Source organism: Thunnus thynnus, chromosome 9 (genome assembly GCF_963924715.1).
Source record: "Thunnus thynnus chromosome 9, fThuThy2.1, whole genome shotgun sequence".
NCBI classification, from domain to species: Eukaryota; Metazoa; Chordata; class Actinopteri; order Scombriformes; family Scombridae; genus Thunnus; species Thunnus thynnus.
In genome coordinates, this window is record NC_089525.1 from 26233202 (window position 1) to 26255933 (window position 22732).

At 38.8% G+C, this 22732-nt stretch overlaps 1 long non-coding RNA gene across 3 annotated transcripts in view; it reads right to left on the reverse strand.

Moving 5' to 3' along the window:
* The window catches only part of LOC137189807 (uncharacterized), a 115843-nt gene that overhangs the window by 58637 nt on the left and 34474 nt on the right, over positions 1-22732 (reverse strand). The window lies entirely within an intron of this gene.

Here is a 22732-nt window from a genome sequence, read left to right on the forward strand (position 1 = left end):
AATGTTGTCCTGCTAATACGGGTGTACTTTACAAAAGCACTGTCTTGGATAGACAAATATGAAAACTACACTCCTTTCTCCATAAAGTAAAGACAAATAAAACTATTTGCCTGAAGTTGGGAGTCCGGATTATAAAATTCACATAACTTTTCTTCTAACTTTTTTATGTATTACATGTTACATGTCTGGGCTGTGTCTGTTTGAAATTGGCTTTCAAATATGCTTAAGTCATTTTTTGGCCTGACCAGTTGTTCTAAATCCCCGTAAGTACTGCCTTCTTGTTAAACTCTTAGTGTGGCCCAGACACAAACTTGACCTTGACACTCGAACACAGACAGTCACCAAGATGAGCGACAAGTGCTGGGGCATGAACTTGACCTACTGAGGGGGAGAAGGACAGAGCTAACGATGAATGGTGTACAATGTCAAGGCTAAGTTACCTTTTGTCACAACATTTTGACATCTAAGGGGAAATTCTTAAAGGCTGAAAGTGGAACCAGGAGCACTCCCCATCTTGCTCTATGCATTTAAGGATAAATTAGTTTAGATATTAGATTAATTTGTCTGGTTTTGATTGTATATGTCCATGTTATACTTCCATTATATTCTATTTTACATAGTTTTTTTGTTTTGTAGTGAAAGCTGATTCCATTGTTGTGTGCCGATAAAAGAACCTGGACTTGACAAGTATTGATGGGAGAATGAAACCTCCTCTGATCAACACGCAAATAGGAGCCACTTGTGCAACATTGTTTAAAGGATATCCATGTCATTTATTTTTAGAAAGCTATACCAGCTATTTAAACAGGTCTCCATAATGTAGATACACAGGTCACTGCTGTCATTTTTTTGCCTTGTTGCTCAGAAGAGAAGCAGCATCTGTCGGGACTTTTAACTCTCTGTATTGTTGTGGCGAACACGGCTTTGAACTTCATTCTGATCAGACAAGCTTCTTGATTTAACACAAGAGTACAGAGTTTCCTGGAAAAAGTTGTGGTATTTTTGGCCATAGCCATAGATACAGGGCATGTGGATGCTTGATTTCAAGATGATTTACAATGCTGAGGCATCTATAAATCCATAGTGTTGAAAAGATACAAACATACCACAGGGGCCACTGAACAGTGGGAGTGGGAAGTTGTGGATAGAAAACCAAACAAAACCGTTTCATCAAGCAATTTCTGCTCTTCGTCTCGGTTGAGTATTGATTTTTGTGGTTCACTGTGTAACTTTGTATGCAATCTTTAACAGTTCAATGCCATGGAATAGTAGCCGTGCTCATTTAATTAACAAGGTCAATCGTTACTTCAAACAGAGTGAACCCTAGCATTGCACCCATGTTAATTTCTTACTGTCTATTGAGGAGCTGATATTAAGGAGTAAGGGAACATGAGAAAATAGAGGAAAAAAAAGACCTCCCCCACAATAGTCATCCAGTTTAGAGTTTGCTACAAACAGACAGGAGGAATTACTGTTATGTTGTTTGATTCAAAATCATATTGATCTCTGCCTCTTTTGATTGGCATTTTCCCCACTCACAGCCAAATCCTCCCACACAGGCTTTGCTTTTTGAAAGATCGCTTTCAGACAGTGTAAAGATGCCAACCGAAAAATTATTCTCTGAGAATATTACTTTAAAATACGTATTGATTCCGCTCGCATAAATGAAGCATTATGTGGGTGTTGAGTGGAGCGTGGAGATACGGTGGTGAAAAATGACACTGCGTCACGAGCTATCAGTTTCAGTGGCTCAAAGAGAAACATCTGGTTGGACTCTGCTCCAAAGAACACAAACCCAGCTAAGAAGGCTGCATAAGTTGGGAGCAGTCAGCCTTCAAAACAAACGCCACCAGCTTTGTTGGCTTCTGACACAATTTGCTCGAGGTCTTATTCAGTTCGGAGACGGGAGTCTTACAATGATCTCCATGTGCAGAAGAAACTCAATTTTATTAAAACGTGGCGGGCCAAGATAAAAGAGAAAAGGTGAAAAAAGGTGCAGTTACTGTGTATGATAACAGATACCCCTCCTATGAATACGGTACATTGTTACCTCTTTGGACACTGTACATAGTTTGGCTTTAGGGTAATCCATCAACCCAGGGTGAGAAATAGCCTTCTATATTTGGCCTCTACATCTTTAGCTTGTTCTCTCAGTGGGTACAGGGGCAGCTGAGGAGACAACCCTCTCCATCAGTCATAACTGCTGGCCCGAGGCCCAGAGTTCCTGTCACTAAGAGGCTTAAACCAAAGAATCTTCCCCCTCATTCGTATAAAAGCATGCAGGTCAAAAGGTTCTAAAATGATTTGCATAGCCAATGAGGTACTGACTTTATGACTATAGTCCACTATTCAGACTGAGTCATGATATTGTCAGAGGGCTGATTTCCTTAGCTGACACCTTTTTCCAGTCCAGCAGCCAAATAACCTTAAATTCCTACATTGCTAATAGTACTAAAGAGCGTGTCTAAGGATTTACTACCGTCAACACCTTGAAAAAACTAACATGCAGCACTCCGGGCCCTGATTAAACTGGATACAGTTCATTTCAGTATTTTTTCTACATCAGCCCAATTTAAGGTATTAAACACAGACTACCAGCTCTATGAGCCACAGAATACGAGCCCCATAAAATGCAAGTGCAAGACTGGCGATAGGAAAACATTTGGGGAAAGGAGCCGAACCTGGGAATTGCTTCTGTAACGCTGCTGGGTGACCACAAAAATCTGTCTGTGAACCACGTCAAGACTGTGATCATTATTTCACTCTTTTCTCCAGCTTTTCGTCTGCATTCGTTTACCACCGCATCAGCATTTTTCCTCCAAATGAAATCTGAAGGCATTCCTTTGCCTTTCCGCACCCTTTTCAGAGCCCTCGTCAAACCGATGGCTTTACCTCTCGCTACAAGACATGTAGCTCAGCAGCTGATGTTGTACCTTTACACTCAGCTTTTAATTCAATTAGATTTCTCCAAAACTGAGGAATGAGTGATTAAGAATTTAAAAAGACAGAGATTGACAAATTAGTAGCACTGAAAGCTTTTACCCAAGGCTGGATACATGTGGTTTCCTTCACCACAACAAAGACTGACTAATTAATTGACCTAACAACTTTCTGTATTTCAGACCAAATTTCTTAGCGTCTAGATCTTTATGTGCATAGTTAGTTGTGCATTAGGAAAAAATGTAATACTAATCTAATGGAGCAAGTTATGCAATGACATACATTGGTTTTTAATTGCTCTGTTTATTCAGCTTCAATTTAAACAATTGATTGAGTCGGTTTCTTTTTGTAACCTGCGTCTTCAGCCCGTAATGATTCAATACAACTTAGATGAAACCACAGAGAATCTGCGTCTTCACCTATGATTTTCACTGGTATAAGTTTTTTGGGTGATTAATTTGTCTGGAATAGATGATTGGTACTCTCAAAATTAAATAATCTACTGGTTATTGTTCTTTGCTACATGAGCATATAATTTATTTCAAACTTATGTCACTCTAAGTATGTGTACAATGCCTACAGTAACGCTCTTGGATGTGTCAGATGTGCTGAACACAGTGAGGCAATTTCTAAGCTGGAGCATAAATATGCACTGGCAAAGGCTGATACCTTGTGGTTACAGAGCTTATCCCACAGAACTACTCATGGCTGAAATGATTGACATATTAAGTTTAAATAATGGTGTAGCCATCTCATGCTGTCTTCAAAGTGCAACTCGTGCAATTTCTGCAATGTTCAGAAGTATTAAACTCTCAGCCTTTTCTGTACGCTGGGGCAGGATGCCATCCTATAAGTGCTGGATGTTGCAGGACAGTTTGAGAGTGTATGCCATTACCATTTTAGAGTCTGAACCTCTGTCCAAGTTCTACTCTACTGTATACATTTCACTTTCTCTTGGAGACATAAATTCGGGCAAGAAATAGTCTATTTTATCATATCAAAGCAAAGTTTGCTAATGCAGATTGTTTCCAATCAAAGCAGGCTAAAACACAAACTGTTAATAAGGCTCTGAACACCCCAAGTTTTCAGTTATTTTGTCTGGTTAGATCCTGCTCAGGTTGAATATGGGCAGAACTATGAACTAATTAGAATGATAAAAAGTGTAATTTGTCCTACCCAAACAGGTGCAACAAAGCTAACAGGGGAGTCAGGGGGATGTACCCTAAGTATGCAGAGTCTTAAACCCCTGCTAACACAAGAAAATGTAAAAGTTCATTTGTGTGTCCACACAAAATAGGTGATGCTAGAAGAGTGGTAACACAGAACCTGCTTGCAGGGCCACTTGGTGAACGACTGTTGCTGGCAAGCTAACTGCTAACGCGAGTCAGTGACAATAGTTCTATGAGCTAGCTAACTGGTGGCTAATAGACCTTTTTCAAAGCAGATATTTTGACATGTTGGCTCCCGCCTACTTGAACTCTCTCATTCAGGTCTACAATCCCTACCGCTCACTACGCTCTGCCAGTCAAAGGTGCCTGGTAGCACCACCACAACCTAAGTCGCAAGCTAGACTCTTCTCTTCTGTAGTTCCCCACTGGTGGAACGAGTTACCAAACTCTTTTCAATCCGCAGAGTCCCTCCCAGTCTTTAAGAAAAGACTAAAGACCCAGCTCTTTCACGAACATTGCACTTGATGGACTGAAGGAAGAGAAAAAACAAAAACACAAAAAAATTTTAAAAATAAAAATCTGCGTCTATGCACTCTACGCATTGTCTCTGTGCACCTCTCTGGTGGCATCTAGGTCCTATTGGACTCAAACCTAGCTTTATAGCACTTATTCGTGTTCTCTACTGACTAGATCCCCGCTTGTGTTGTATCAGCTTTCAGATGTATGCACTTTGGATAAAAGCGTCTTCTAAATGAAATTGTAAAAAATGAAATTTAAGATGTCATGTAAGGAAAAGTGCATGATTGCTCGTCAGTATGGTTAACAAATGGAATACCACCTTTATTACTGTTATTAGTTGCACCTGTGCGCTTCCTGCTATGACAACTCATTTCCCCTGTGAAAAAGGTCTATAGGACAATGAGTTCACCAAAGTTGGAGGAAAAGGAAAGATACGCACAGATTGTCTTTGTCCTCAAGAACCAACAAAGAAAAAATGACCGTAACTACTACACAACTGCCAGTTGGTCTTTTAAAACTGCAACTTTGGGATTTCTGTGAAAGGTTTTGAGGGGATATGCATGTAATAATTTGACATGCTTTGATTTTTGTTAATCAGAAAATAATCTTTACATAACAGGCTTACCAGTGATCACATGATTAGGAACATTTTGATGTGTTTGATTTACTGAATACTGTAATAAAAAATGCTTTAACGCCAACAATACAAATGACTTTCTTGTCATCACAACTGTTTTTTTTTCTTTTTCCCCCCATTTGCATGGAAAATAACCAAAAGGATATGACAATTACAAAAATATAACTCTGCACTCACCAGTTCTACAGTCCACAGACCCCCATATGTTAATGCACAGTCATGTATTGTAGTGGAGAGTAAAAAAAATGCAGTAACATTTAAATGTGCTAGAAGTGTCAGATAATGTTATACTGTTACATTTTCTACATTACTTGTAGCAGACAGCACTTGCGACTCTCAAGAGTCCTTATTCTCTGCTTGAGTTGACCGCCACCCAAGCCAAGAGAGGCGGTATGAAGTCATCACAAAAGTCAAGAGCTACTGTGCCACAGAGATGTTGTTCAAGGAGGGAAGAAAAGTTGGCAGAAAATCAGTGTTGTGTCACTGGAAAGGATTTGCAAGTGGGAGGAGGGAGAAAGAGGGGAAGTAGGGAGGGAGGGATTGAGAGAGGAACTCAGAGCTGAAGCGGAAGAGGGATGCTGGGAGGGTGAGGAAAAAATGTTTGAGGCATATATAAAAGAAAAGTTAAGGAGAGTGTTTTTGTGGAAGAAGGTGAAAGAGACAGACTTGTGGTTTTCAAGGAGAGAAAATGGCGGTAGAGGAGGTGAAAGACATTTTCTCTGGCTCCGGGCCCAGCTGGTGTCTACTCTGGACTGCTGCGGGTGTCAGATCTTTATTCCAACCCTGGAGACAGCTGGAGGTGTCAACACTGTGCTGGCCTCAGTTATACCTCCCCACAAAACTCAGCCATGTGTTTGTGCACGCAGCAGCCTCACTGTCACAACAAGCAGATACCATGTTGACACAGGGTCTCCCTCATCTTATCACTATTTGTCCAGTATTCCTTAAATCAATTGTTTAATGTGTTATTTTACCTCTTTGGGAAAATATATTTAAATGAATAAAAGCTACTGTATTTATTTTCTGTTAACTGTAAAATGGCCACTTGAAAATTAGGAGTCACTTGTGGGAATTATAATCGAGCATGACAAGACCCAAAAGAAAAGTTATAGAGGGGCTTTCATGCCCCATTTACATTGAAACAATCACTCACTACTGGGGTTTCAAATTCTCAAGAACCACAGACAGACATTTGAGGGGTTAACCCTCTAACTACAAATCAAACTGGTAGGAAGGCATTTTATACATTTTTTAATGAGTTCCAGAGGAGGGGATGGCTCTCGACTATCACATGTGTCTCAAACTCCCAAGTTGCCTTTAAAACTTTACAGCCTTACGTAAGAAGAGGGCAAATACAAGACATTAGAAAAGATAAGAGGAATCTATTTCTATTCCAGTTTAGTTTAATAAATTCTCCTCAATCCAGGTCCAAAAAGGTAGCACATCCTGCCAAAGAGATATATTGTAGAGAGCAGGAGGCTGCAGTGTGTATAAGACACATTCCTTGGTAATGAGGTTAGTTCTGGTCTGATAGGTGAATGAGGATGATATGACTGACTCTGCAGGAATCTGGTAACAGCAACATCAGCTCCAAAATGTTAAGTTGAACTTTAAAATAAGAGTCAAAACATTTGTAAACATTTGAAAAAGTAAATTATGTCCTTACATAATGATTTATGAAAAATAAAAAAAATAAAAAACATTTTAAAAAAGGAAAGCATGTAACATCTGTCCATTTTTGGAAGTTTTCCAGTTGAGATTTGACAGATCACTCTCTAGTCAGCTGCACTCATCTTAAAAATAATGTGTCCATTTCTGGTTGGAAAAATCATTTAGTATCTATAAATCAGAAAGGATCAAGAGGCTGAAAACCTTAGAGTGATCACTTTGTAAGAGCTATGCTTCACTTGAATATCCCAAACATCTGTTATTAACAGGTAACACTAACTCACTTATGAGGGTTGGTTTAAAAGTTAGAAAACAACTATGAGTTCCTCATTTTGCCATATCCACAATACTGCAATCATTTTACACAAAGAAAACATGTCACGAATTGTGAAAGAGAAGGAAAATAGAAAACTGAATCCTCAACTTTTGCTCTTTAAAGGTGTATTCAGCACAACTGGTTCCACTCCGTCTGCAAACAAACATCTCTGAAATACTTATATATTGCAGCTTAGCCTGCATCAAACTCAGCAAGCAGATGTGTTTATGGGAAATGGGATGCCTAATAAATCTTTGGTATAATGTTATTGAATTAGTAGGGACTTAGGACCAGATACCACATTAAATCCTGTCTTTTCCAGTTCACTGCTTTTGATAGCGATATATTAGAGTCCCACATGATATACTTGCATATCCGCCGTCGTTTTTCATCACCTCTAGTGAGGCCTTGGTGAGGGGGTGACGATGAATAATAAATGAGTATGAATTTTCTGATGGAATTTCCATTTGCGCTGTGAACAATTTTCAGGAAAGAGGATTTACACTTAATACCTCACGGTGCCCCCTCCAACAGTTGCTGTTTGTAGCACAGATTAACGGTGAGATCTCCATCTCTTCCATGGCATGATGTGATATTTGCTGCCATTTAAAAGATACTTATTAGTCTGAGGACTCAAGATCTTTGATGTTCAAGCTGAATTACAACTGCTATCCCCGGAATAAATATTGGTAAACCATCAAATACACAAGTTTAATGCACAGCAAATAAACATGTTAGACCCTAATATTATATCTTTACAAGTCTAAATCTTAATGTCTTATTTTCAAAACGTGTGTGCTTGGTTTGGGAAGATCTACTGTTGACTTAACTTTGCTCATAGCGATAGCATTGCTAGTATAATGTTGTGAGGAACAATTGATATATTGATGACATTATTATCATTGACATGAATTATGATGAAAACGTCATGCCTTTGGGATAAAATCTTCATTTAACTTACCTTAATTGAAATTTTAGTGTTTTATTGATACATTTCCCTCTTTCTTATAAATGTTAAAACCACCAGCGTACAAAATGGAATTTAATATTGGTTGTAACAACACATTGTGACTGAATTGCTCACTCAGTTGGGAATGTTGCTTTCTTATGGGAACAACATTAAGGTCCAGTGTGTAGAATTTAGTGGCATCTAGCGGAACGGACTTGGCAGAACGGACTTGACATAGAGAGCAGGCATGTAAAATTAGCACCGGCCACCAGCCAAATGCCAGTGAATTTGTGAAGTGGATGGTGAATTTGCTCAACCTACCAGCCACGGTGGCCAACGTGCTGTAATGTTACCAGTCGACGATGAGTATCTGCTGCAGTTTATATCATTTATCGTGTGTGTGCGGCCGTGACATTACTGTCTGTGCCGCTGACATGCGCGACATGAACCATCGTGCAGCTATGTGTGGCACATGTGTGTAAATTTGACTGGCGAAAAATCGGGATATATGAGACCGATCGGAGCCGGTCATCGGTCATGGTCGTTCAGCTGAAAACTGGACGTTTTCGATTCGTGGACGATCAATCGGTGCATCTCCACAAACAACGGCTTTATTGTGTGCACCAAAAATTTTAAATTGGTGGTGGTCATGCCACAAGGAGGTGATCTGCGTCGTACAAGGAAAGTGGGCTCCGGAGAAAATGATGCAACGAATGTGTGTGTATAAGGGAGAGAGAATTAAAAATGGATTACCATAAGTGAATAAATATGAAATACTTTTTATGTGTGGATTGTATTGTATGTGTATTGTTTTTTCAAAGCGAGACAACCGTTACACAAAAGTTAGTTATACATAAAAGTGTGATTACAAAATGGTGGCTGGTCAAATTAAGAATCCAGCAGCCACTTGGGCTGGTGGAAGAAAAAGTTCATTTAACACAACACTGGTAGAGAGTGGTTCCCCTCCCACGAAGCCCGCCATGTTGCACCGCCATGTTTCTACAGTAGCCCAGAACGTACAAACCAAACACTGGCTCTAGAGAAGGCCTTTCGCGTTTTTCGCGGCCACCGTAGGTTCTCCTGCACGCTTGGAAGGGGTGGTAACAGTTGGTAACAATCTGCAACCTCGCTGCTAGACGCCACTAAATCTTACACACTGGTCCTTTAATGCGTCTTTTTGCTTTCTATCATAACCTGAAAAGTTCAAGAAACCATTTATTAAATCAGTGAAATATTTATATGAGTGAATTTCTGTTGTGGTGATTTATATGACACAATACTAGTACACCTCTGTTTGGTCCAACATGTTTTTGCCAACTTTTAGTTGGTAGGTCTTTCTAGGAAAATTCCTCAGGCACACAGGGCTGGGTGCCAAACCACAATATATTTTTGATTCCAACCAAAAAGTACTGTAGTAAAAAGTACTGAAACTTGTCCTGGATTAGTCAGATTCATAATCTTTGATACTGTTTCTTTGATCAGACAGTTCCAGATTTAAAATAAAATTTTGGCATTATGAGACCATTTATTACAGCAGTTCTTGTGGAGCTGCTTCTGTGTAGACAACATTTAACATTTGAGAGAAATCAGCAATTTTTTGCTTGATAAATTACTAAACTGATTCATCGATTTTCAAAAAAGTTGCCGATTAATTTTCTGTAGATTGACTTATTGACTTATTGTTGCAGCTCTACTTAACAAATAAACAATACCCATCCCTATTTCAACAATTTTAACAAGTAAATTATTGAATATTTGGAATAAAAAACAGGATTACATTTTCATTAACTGAAAACCAAAAGAAAAGGCTGGTACAGTAATGGACAGTGTTTGATTGATGGGCAATCAGAACTTTAAAAACCACAGCAATGACTGCTTATCAGCGAACATGTCAACAATAATCCCAGACTCTTTCCTGTCATAAACTTCTTTCATGTATCACCTCCTCTGGTGTGACTTTGACCCTTCCTCTCCTTACTAAGTTGCTTGTAATGTTTGCAGTGCGGGACGTTCATCCCACTGTTCCTCTGGATGAAAGAAGAAGTTAAATACCTTACACATAAATGTAAACAAGCTCACACACCCTCACATGACACATCTTTCCTTTCTTCCCAACATGGCTCGTAATCGGATGCCTGGATGCCCCTTGCCATCCCTCATTACCCAGCATTCCTGAGGGCTACATGCCGAGGGCGCGGCAGAGAGACGGGTGTGAGGTTGGCGCGGGGCCAGGTGACAGTGATTGATTGAAGTATGATTGATGGCTACAGCTGATACACCAGCTCTGTTTTCAATTGTTGTTGGATCTGGCACTTCTCACCTTGTAAAAGTGCTTTAAGGGGAGCTTTGGGATGAATGAGGGTGTAGAGCTGGAAGAAGAGGATTGTAAGTGTCAAATGTGGTTGAGTGGTAGAACTTGAATAGATGGAGCAGACATTTCCTTACTGTAAGTGCCTTTTATAGAGCAAAGATGGCCTCAGTAGAAGTTTAACATTAGTATTTTTTGTATGAGGACAAACACTAAAAAACAAACTACCACTGGAATATTCAGCCAAATGTAGATGTATCAGATTCCCATGCGCCAGAATCTGATATTGTTCCTATGACAACACTATAAAATATTTTGCTGAATGACTGTTCAAGAAAGTTAAAATTAATCTGACCTTTATAGACCTATTTTGGCATCTTTTCCCGCATATGCTCACAAAGTTGTTGAGTGTAGTAGCCTGCGACTCATTCAGTTGAAAACACATAGGTCTTAGGGTTCACACAAGTTTTTGCAGGAAATAGAGTGCAAGCCAAAACACATATCAGGAAGTTTATGGGTAGATTTAACAGTAAAATGCTAAGTTAATGCAGTCTCAAAATCCAATCCTATTGCCAGAAAAGAACTTTGGACAATTCTCCAAAACAAACATCTGCGTATGGCAACTACAGTATGGTTAAGATTAGGGAAAGATAATGCTTATGACAAAAACTACAACGCTCAGTTAAAGTGAAGGTTAAGCAAACATTAACTGCAGGTCTGTGACGAGACACAAACTTGAGTCAGATATGTTACATCCCCATCCACCATCCCAAACTCCACTCTAATACTTTGATACAAAAAGGTCCCACTACTTCCGGCATTGATTGTTTGTCCAATATGGACATAATTGCAAGAGATACTGGGTTGAATCAAACAAAGCTAATTAATCATTCCTCTCTAGGTTGATACGAAGTTTGATTTGAATGTGGAATATGTAAGTAGCTATAACCTGGAAACCACATCTCCTTGTGACTTTTGTCCCCGTGTAACTATGTGTAACCATGGCCAGTTACGGTATTATTCTGGGTTACACACATTTAACTTCTAGGATATTTTCCTTACAGTCAAACTTTGCATCAACAAAACATCACCTTCTGTCTTCCAAAATGTTACTGGACAAACCTCACAGAGATTCAGGTGTCAAAGTGATTTATGTCATTTTCACTTATACAGGTCTTTAGAGTTACAGCTCCCACAACACTAAAGCTGCAACAATTAGTAATCGATTAGTAGAGCAACAGAAAATTAAAATGCAACTATTTTGATAACCAATTAATCATTTCAAGTCAAAGTCCTCTGGTTCCAGCTTCTTAAATATGAATATGTTCTCGTTTCTTTAGTCTTCTATGACAATAAACTGAATATCTTTGAGTTGTGGACTGGTGACCCAGACTAAACAAAACAACAGAAGAAGAAACACTGAACAACATTTCTTACTATTTTCTCACATTTTACAGACCAAACAAGTAATAAACAAATCGATAAAATAACCAACAGATCAATCAATAATGAAAATAATCAGTTGCAGTCTTACACTACACTATGCTGTACTTGTGGTAAAAGTCTTTTTAATGGTATTTTACTGGAGGTATTCTGTGTCTTGTGATATTGATAATTTGCTCAGATTTACTACCATACACTTACTACTGAGGAGTGCAGGTTGTAGACTTGGAGAGACATTGTTCCTAATGGCTCATGTATGAAAGTGTGATTTAAAAGACAGTAATCTCAGGAGAGTAAGTGCTTTAGTTTTAAGTTACTGTTATTGATGAAAATCCCTGTTAATTCCCTCCCATCACTGTGGGCCGTTTTGTTCTATGGAGGACAGTAAAAATCATAATTGTTTCCGTGTTAAACGGAAATACCCATTCTCTCCTTTCAAGTGCTCTGAGTTGGATGTTTAGCTGAGAGGAACAGGTGGTACCCTCATTCTTACACCCCGCTACCCAGTTCCACGGCTCCACTGTTCCTGCTGGGAACTGCATAGCTGACGCCTTCGCTTTCTGAGTTCCTGCCTTGCAGCCCGGACAGAGTTGCTTTGTGTCCCAGCGGGGAGGCAACCTATCAGGAGATCCCGGTTGTTCCACAGCATAACCGAGCAAGCACAGAAGGACATGCCTTATCCGTGACCTTCTGAGACACCAATAGTTATCTGCCCTTTACAGCACTTCTGTGGTCCTATATTGCATCGGTGCAGAGGACAAAAGTAGCTCACTACAGAAGTATTTCAAAATTTTAATTATTTCACTCCTATTCCTTCTGCCTCTCTAAACTCTCTCTTCCATAGTATTTCAATAATGCACCTTATACAGTATATAAAGTAACTTATGGCTGAAGGAGTCTGTTATTTTGGTGTAATAAATTAGCAGGATTTTGTTGGAAAGATACAATATAGACAGATTTAAAAGACTGGACATCATATAAAATCACATAAAGAGCAAAGGGTCAGTGCAAGACATATGAAATATCGCAGATATGTCATTGAAGCCTTTTCACAGGCTGGGGTGATGCCGATGATAGCTGCTCAGAGAGTCAGCCTCCAACCTGACATTTTTACTGAAGCCACTGATATTGGACTTACTGAGAAATTACTGCTTTTCTCATGTAGTGCACCAGTAGACATTATTGAACTAGAGATGAAGAGTCTGATCTGATTCCAACTCATTCTTTGATTTGGCAGCTCTGGTTCAAAAGCTGAAGGGATCTGCGGTTTGTATGCTGAGGTAATTGGACTGATAGCTAATTAGGTGTCAGGAGAGAAAGGAGCAGGTGGTCACGCTACAAATCTTCATTTGTTTAGAGGGAGAAAGGAGACATTTTCTTTCTTTTTTTTTTCTTTACTCCTCCTTAGTATCATTTGTGATATTTCTTTGTGTTTAAAATATAGTGGTGAGAAACTATCCATCCAGCCACAGATTACATCCCTTGTGCTAATTTAATGTCGGCTATTTTTTTAAATCTCATTTTTATCCCTGATTCAATATAATTTTGCTTTTCTTCAAGTGACAGGCAAGGCTGAGTGCTGGAGCTACACACACACACAAAAAGCTTCTTTATAGTGTTTTTCTTCTCTGTGGCCATAGACCAGTTATGGAGTCAGGAGTTGATCGATTTGTTTCCCCTAAAGATCCTTGAAGTTGAGTGGGATTGGTGACAAAGCCCTGGTTCTGTTAATATGGGCCCCCAATGACCTGACGGTATTTGAACTGCCCTTTAGGTCCAGTGATCAGAATGCTCTGTGTTATAACCATGAGCACCATAGAAGGGGTTAAGACTCAGTTGGTCCGCAAGGGCCAAGCCTTCAACATACTAGAGGATCTGCAGTTCTCTTTGCAAGGATCATGAACCTACAACCTGTCAACCTCTGTTGAATTCATGTCTCACTGGACAATGGAACATATCAATCAATCATTACCTGAAGCCCACCATTCAATGGCAGTAAATCCAGTCTGTAAACATTTTATCATCTTGGCAAAAATGGACTATCCTTTAAAAAAAAAAAAAAAAAACAGACTTGTTTCTTGTTTTTCCAGCAACCATTTTGCAAAAGTGGGTACAACATAATTTATTTGAAATGGCATATGTCTCATTCTCTACACTCCACTTTCCAACACATTTTTTACACTTAAATCTAGAAATTGCACGTATTTGAAGTTATTTTAAAGGTAGTTAATAACAACAGTTCCTTATAGAGAGCACTAAAACATCTGATTTGTAAGAAATTTAATAATTCAGTTTGGTGAAGACAGTCCACAGTCTGTATTCCTACTACTGCTACTACTACTACTACTGGTGTCTGAAGTCTCTGTATGGAAATACTTTTTTATCCTTGAGTGCATATGCAATTCTTATACTTTAAGATATATATAATAACACCTGATCTGTTTTGAAATAAAGTTGAGATGTAAAAAACCTGTAAATGTTCTCTAAAATATAGTACAGTAACTGAGTTTATCCAAAGAAAAATTGAAGAAGCATGCAAGAATAAAATCTGGCAAGGTTTCTCCTGTAAAGATTAAAAAGAAAAATGGTCTGCCTTGAAAGACTTTGGGCAGAGTGCAAATGGTGAAAGTGTAGTTTTGACAGCTGTATTGTGTCCATGGTCATATTCTTAGTAACAGATGTGTATTTGATAAACTTGGAACTAACTTGCTGGTGCTTAGACATTTATGTTGGGACTGCAGGGAAGTGAAGATTATCATACAAGTAGATGTGTATCCAGACTGAAAAAGCTGTGTATGACAAAGCGATACAGTAAATATAACACTTTTCAAATCTATACATAAACATATGCCCAGATTGGAGCAACAGTATGAGCTTACATGTCAGATATGTTGTCGTTTTCACATGTTTTGCTATAATTGTCTCTTAAAGTCCAATCACACAACTGCAGTATCCCACTTCTGAAGTGTTGCTCAAACTTGTTCCATGATACAACATTTATGTCAGTGTATTGAAAATGAGAACAGCCTCTAAATTATGTGTTGGCATTATGCCACAGGACAAATAGAATAAAAAACAGGATACGTTGCATCAGCGTAGGGAAATTTTAGGTGATTTCCATTCAGTCTGCCAATAGGAGCAGAGTCTAAATAACATCCCTTTAATTAATCTTTTTCCTAAAAAATAGAAAATATCATGAAGAGCCACACTATTCAGATAAAGACAAATAAGAAAAACATCTTCCACTGTTGTTCAATGTAGGAACTATGCACTTGAAGTTTCACATAATGATTTTCCTCAGAAACCTCTCAGGTCCTATTTATCAGCTACATAACCTCTCTAAATAATCACACTTTATACATTCTTGACTGTGAATTTCAGATAAGTCTGTCAAGATACAAGTGGAGCACAAAAGGGTTGTCCACAGCTGAATCTCACAAAAAAGGAATGTGATCCAATAATACACCGATTCATTTTGATAATCACATTTTGCTTGTGCCATATTTATTAAAAGTAACATATGAAAACATGCAATGAAAGCAATGAGAGAGCCTTGAAATTGCCTGGAGTGAATGTTTGTCCCACCAGACATGCAAACTGAAGTCATGTGCACCACCAGGGATGCACAGCGTTTGCGTGATCCATCACATCAGGCATTATCAGTCATATAATGAAGGCTTTGGTTCCACTCCCATGCTTTCTTTTCTCTCACACTCCTCAGACATTTTTTTTTTCTTCCAAATAATAAACTATCTCATCCCTTTTTCATTACACAAGTATTCCAACACTGGAGTAGCCTGAAGGTTAGAGAAGCTTTCTTGTGACCGGAAGGTCACTACAGTCTGAATCTGCCAGATTTGCTTTGAAAATGTGGGTGGGGGAGCTGAATGAGCACATCACAACCTCCATCAAAGTGCCCTTGAGCAACACACAGAGCTTTGGAAGGCTCCACTGCAGCTGCTCAGGACAGTTTGTAACCCTTTATCACCTGTAGCTACTTCCAGACATCTTCCACAATTCATAAATTAACAATTATATGTTTGCAGGGCTTTTGTTTTCTGGCAGAAATCTATCATTAAAAGAATTATCAATCCATGTTCTGCAATATCAAACAAGAGTAATATCTGGATCTCTGTATGGTGCTCAATGTAAACCTGTAAGGTATACATTTGAGAGTGGAGGGAGGCAGAGGGAGGGGTTTGTGTGAAACGATCTGGAACGAGATTTAACACTTCTAATTACATCTATCAACAATTGGGGCTTTCACGTCAAAGCCAATGTGTTTCCTGTTAGCTGAACACCGTTCGTGACAGCCCTGCAATTAATTGAAACATTAGAGACAAGGGGGAATGCTCCAGGGCTCATGTGGCCTTGGCTGACGCGTCGCATGCACTGCAGCCCCCAAAAGACACGGAAATCACAATCTATCCAGCGGCAGCTTAGCCTAGCCTCAGTGTCAGCAGGCTAGCTTTCCGCCCAGTCAGGGGGAACCAGATGTAACTTTGTACTCAGCATTAGCACTATTATCGTGTAGAGGCAGCCGCAGTGGAAATGTCCCTATCGTGACGAGGTTATTGCTCTGCTGTTTATTATGTTGGAAGGCTGCTATTCTGAAGGTATTAGACATGAAAGGAAATGGAGGCATCTTGTTTCTGGTGCTCATATGATTCATTGACTTGACATATGGAGGTATATAGGGGAAAGGGTGGCGTATGGAAAGTGGCAACAAAATAGGGAGAGGCAGTGTGGACTTGTGGTTACAGAGACCATCCTGTAGCCAAAAGATTAGAGGTTTGACCTCCAGTACATGAGCACTACAATACATTTATAAAAGTGTAAAATGAACACCTAAATGATTAAAAACTTAAGTTCCTATGTCAAACATTTCTATATTTATATCCAAAATTCACATTAACATACTGACAAACTCAGAAATAAAACATTTTCTGCTTTTTCTGCCATTTCAGATAATATAATAATCACTTAAACCTGTTCTGGCTCTAGCTTCTCAAATGTGAGGATCTTTACTCTCTTTCACATCATTGCAAACTGAATATCTGTATGCAATTTGGAGACATCACTTTTGGTTTTGGGAAAACGTGACTGGAAGTAAAATACTTTTATGATATTTTGAGTGATTAATCAATAATGAGAAAATAGTCAACAGATTAATCGATAGTGAAAATAATCGTCAGCTGCAGCCCTGATCACATCCTTAAGTGATTCATAAAATAAATATTTCTAATCTTGACATTTTGGTGGGTTCTATTTCATTTTGTGGAGTTTCTTGCTTGCAATGGTTCATTTTAAAACTCGATCATTAAAAACTGTCTTTTCCGTATAGAAAACTACTTGAAAACTTTGTTTTGCCAAGTGTATCCATCTGTGAGGATTTAGCATGTTGGCATCCTTCTTATTATTCTTAGAAGAGTTGATGTATGTTTGTAATCTGTTGTCACGATCGACTAAAGTGCTGTGTGTCAATGCTGGAAACATTTGATATTCTCATATTTCTAATTGAATACCCCTATAAATCTGTGAGAGTTTTCTCGTTTTAACAATGCCACAATTCTAATGTATAAGACTTTTTTTTATTTAACGTTGGGAAACTCATTTAGCAATGAAACTCATCTCTTACATCGTGTGTGTCTGTTCCATCTGTTCATTACAATGGAAACTGTTGTGTGACATTCACAGCATGCCAGGGGTCACCAGCACCAGCCTGAAAGCAAACTGACGTGTCAGTCAAAAAGACGTACTTGGAAACAATCTTAAGCATTATTTATGAGGCTGGCAACTGACATTACAATGAACTATGACATCACATAAGCTTAGCCCATTAAGCAGTTATTTGCAGCAATGTGGCACCTCACACATCAAAGCTGTCTGCCTGGTATTCCCTGCACCTCCGACTGCCTGCAGCTAATTACATGATCGGGAGAAGCCTTACACAAGGAAGGTTGTGACTAGATTGTGGCTACTGGGCCAGTAAATGTGCTGACCGCCACCTCGATGACAACAACAGCTGCTGTGCCCTTGAGCAAAGTGCTAAACCCACAACCGATCCAGTAGCTGCTCATTGGTCAACAATGTGTAAACCAGGCAGCTCCCCACATGTTGACCAAACTTTTTGAAATGGAGCGCTGCCAAAAGGCAAACATTAGTGATAGGTCATCTAGCCTAAAACTGAACATTAGACATATGGGAAGCAAATATTTAGGAATGTTAACCAACTAATATGATGCTGATGTTGGACTGTACAGACAGTTGTTAACACAATGACTAATGAAAAGATTTGCTTAGTGTGCTCAGTAAGTTCAAAACAACCAGCTCTTTTTGTCACCTGACCAACAGAAAACAAAGAACTTTGGCATCTTTTCAATGTTTTAATTGATCTTGAAAAAGGTCACCACCATTTTTCACACATTTTCTGCTTTTTATATCTATTTTTTTCAGACTCTCCTGTGGTGTCTACTGAGAAGGCATCCCAACGTCCTTCCATACTTGACCCACTAGCCAGAGACATCATGTAAAAGGGACTTTTAGAAATAAAAGAGCTCTAACCAGGCAGAACTTGTAAAGAGCTGACACTGTTTTGGCTGAGTGACGAACAGTCATGAGAAGGAGATCTGTATTATTTTGACTATAACAGGTCAAATAAGTTACCGTCAGTGCACGTCGTAAAAAAAATCCACAATCCAAATGTACACAGAAAGTTCACCCCACCACCAAAAAATACCACAAGACTGGAACCTCTTATCACTGTTAAATTGTTAACATGTGTTTTAAAACAGGGACTAATACTAAAAATGCAGCTAAATCTAAGAGATTCAAGATTTCTGGTGCTGTTAAAAATGTTGTTTACATCTGTGTTGTTAGTGAGCACAAGAGTAAAACAAGAATTTTCATCTAAAAGTCAAACTTTTTGATTCAGAATGTGATTATATCTAGAAATGTATCTAGAAAATATATAGGAAAAAAAGATTAGTTATTTTATTTCTCTGCTTTTCAGGTCTAATGTTATTATGTTTCTTCAAAGCATTCAATAGTTGTGAAAGCTTTTTAATATCCAACAAAAACTTTTCTGAAGGACAAATTTGGCCCTGTATCAGATTCTTACTGTCAGTCAGCTAAATAATGACTACAAATATAAACACACTACAATAAGTTCCCTTTAAGAGCATCAAAAGACTATCAGATACCACACTTTTGCTTAATAACCAAATTTACCCTCTGGGATCAATACAGTTCATCTTTTGTAATTATAATGTCAGTTTGATCTTCAAATATAAGTGGGCAAAAGCTTTGATAAGTTGTCTTGTTTTGAAATCCCCCGCACGGTGATCTCACTTTCATGTGGGACAGGAAGCAATCATGGAGCGATCCAGCCGTTTTTCAGGCTGGCAAGAACAAACAAGATTTCTGTTCAACTGGAACAGGAAGTTCACAAACAGGTGGCTCTCAGAAACGTGTCAGGTTATTAATCCTGCTACTGTGCCAAAAAAATATCTCATAGCATTTGAGAAGTCTGGGCTGCTTTTCTACCACTGAAGGCTGCAAATGATTTACATTTAAGATAAGTCCTTGAACTTTTTAACAACTCAACATATTCTACAGTACTTCAGATACAGTATTCACATATAGTACACTCAACTTAAATCACACACAGTCTATACCTTAACATTATCTCGTCACAGGACAAAATCTGATGTTATATAAGTTACACAAAGGCCCCATAAGGAAATATAGCTACCTTGTGAAATTGAATAATTTGAGCAATTTTTCACTTGAAATAAAAGCATAAAAGGATCAGTGGCTTTTCTAGGGTTTAGGGTTTAAACTGGACATTAGGAGGTAATAAAATCTTTATTGATATCTTGTGACACATAATGTCACCCATATTTCAAGATGTTGGTTTGACTTTATTCACGTTTTCTCTTTATTAAGGGGGAACTCCAACAATTCTACACTTTAAAGCCTGTTTCTAGGTTTTAGGGAGTACAACCACATATGTGAAAAAAATTATAAAAGCCTTTTGTGGCTCCAGAGGGAGCTGTGCAAAATTTGATAAACTGCCTCAAGTGATTTCACTTCTCCAACATCAGTTTGGGCTGAAGACTACAACAATGAAAAATTCTGGGGGTGTGGAGTTAGAAAGAAGTGAGGTTACCAGACCTCTGTAGCCTGCTCCTCATCTCTTCTTCAAGGTAGCAGCACGAAGCTGCTACAATAGCCGCTTCTAGGACCTGATGAAATGCTGATGTTCGATTTGCATTGTGGGTAATGTAGGCGCTAGGTTTTGACAAGGAAGAACACATACAATGCATCGATCTTGATGCTTCTTTTTTTTTTTTTTTTTAGATCAGTGGATACATAGTTTTATCCCAGCTTACTCAAACATTTCAAAGATGTCAAAACTTGAGATTTTGCCATTCAGAATTGAATTTGGACACTTCAGGCATTTCACTGACGCTCTTAGTCTGAGTGATTTTAGTAAGCTGCAGTTGTTCAGGCTCTAAACCATTTTGAAGGAACACATGTATGACAATCAAACTTATTTCTTTTTGCCAAATACCTGCACTATTAACCCATCAAATGCCCCTTAACCAAGGTGGCTGCCATCTTATTCGTGTATGTACAATCTAGTATCCAAACTATGACAATCAAAACAAAACGCCACTGGTGCAGGGCTGGAACATGGTGATTGGTCGGGAAAGAGTGACAAACTCAAAGTCCTTTTTGCCGTTTCCATGTTCTTAAAGCTATTGAAAACACTTGTACCTTAAAAAAAACAACTTTTTTCCCTTAACAGTAAGAAAAGCCATAAAAATGAACAATCAACTATCAAAAGAGAAGAGAATAAGGCCCGACCAACACAATTACAAGACTATCACCAAAGCTTTCAGTGGCCATCCGCCTGGGAAACAATACCAGCAAAGATCAAAGCCTCAATCTTTCCTCTTATCATTCTTCCCTTTTATCTTTCTTTGACTTGAATAATTCCACTATAAACTGGTAGTGCTGAACTCAAAAGGATTACAGTCCTCTCTCTGACAACCAGCAGTCAAATGGCAAAATAGTCTCTGAGTTATTATTAGGAAAAAGAATTGTTGATTGTATTTGTGGTTTTCTGAATGATATTTGGTACAAAGACAAAAAACTATCATATACCAATCAAGCACTATATATATATAGATATTTCCATTGATAAATGTTGACATGTTTTACCTCATCTTTTCAGACATGGTAACTATCAAAGCTACACTAAGCAAAAATACCTTCTTCGTCCATGTATCCCAAAATGTTTTAAAAAATGCACTTGCTGTGTTATTTTCTGTGCTTGGAAGAACACTGACTGTTTATGTGAAAGGTTTATTGAAACTGAAAGAAATGACATCACTTTGTGTCGCACCAACTGAGGACAAGTCATCTGATCTGCCAATCATTATTTTGAAGATTTATTTTTTACTTAATCAGCAAACAATCCTTCTGTATCAGAGTCCATTCAATTAAATGATTAAAAAACACTTAAATTACATAGTAAAATCTCATATGTGAAGTTACCTGCAGTATATGTGTCATTATCAACCTTCCATTACCCGTCATTTATGCAACAAGTTTTCTTTTCTGCATACACTTGGACTTCAACCGGAATCTCGATCCACCTTCACGCCCACACTGGCCTTTATTTTGCACAGGCCGTACCTCCATTGTGTTGACAGAAATCAAAGCTTGCAGCGGAGACAGAAATAGTGAATATGTATACCTTTAATCCCCCTTATCCTGCTGTTGGGCCAGGGTGTGTCCCCCGGTCTTCTATAATAGTCTGCGATGAGAAGCTTGAGTAAACACAATCAATGGAAGATACTAGCATATGCACCGCCGAGACTTCCGAAGTCTCCCTTCCTTTTATTCACCCCTCCACATATTCGATTACGCACCCCTACCTTTGTGGATTCTCAGCAAATTACAACCAGAGACAATAGTATTGATGCGATATTACATGTGGGTAGCAATAATTGGTAATGTTATCACCGTCACAGGATTGTCCTGGGAAAAAAAAACAAAACTCATTCTACTAGAGGGGTGCCCTTTCTCCCTGTCTCTCCTTCTCTGTGTACGGTGCTCTTGCATGCTCTCTTACTCCTGGATTACAATCTCTTCATCCATTATTAATGAAGTTAAACTACTAGTGGCATGCTGAATGTGCTGCATGGGAGATTTGTAGCTAATCCAGCGCAAAACAGCCCCAGTCACATAATGAAGGGAAAAAAAGCACAAATGTCAACAGTTTCACACTGGGACTGGATTAGACACCCCCACCTCACCCTCCTCATTCACACATGGCCTCGCTCTCTCTTTCTTCCTCTCTTCCATGACACTTGCACAGAAAACCCTACACACACACACACATACGTTGACTGAGTCGCACAGCAAATCTCGCATCCAGCATGAACGTTATAAGTACACATACATCCACATCCCTCCATCACCTCTTCTGTGATGTTTCCCCCACTGTCAGATTAGTGAATCTGAAGTACAGAATTGAAGGAAAAGGCCAAAGGGTCGTTGAGGTCTGAAAAAAGATTAAATCGCTGTAATGCTGTTCCTTAAAAATCAACCGCGGTTCCAGTCTATGCTGCCTTTATAGGGGATATGACACAGAGATGTACAACATATGCTTACAGATCAGCGCAGTTTGAGTGGATGTTGACCCTGCGTCGTCTTTAAGGTTCTCATGTGTCACTCGTAGTCTAGCGACCGTACGGGGTTTGGTCGTTCT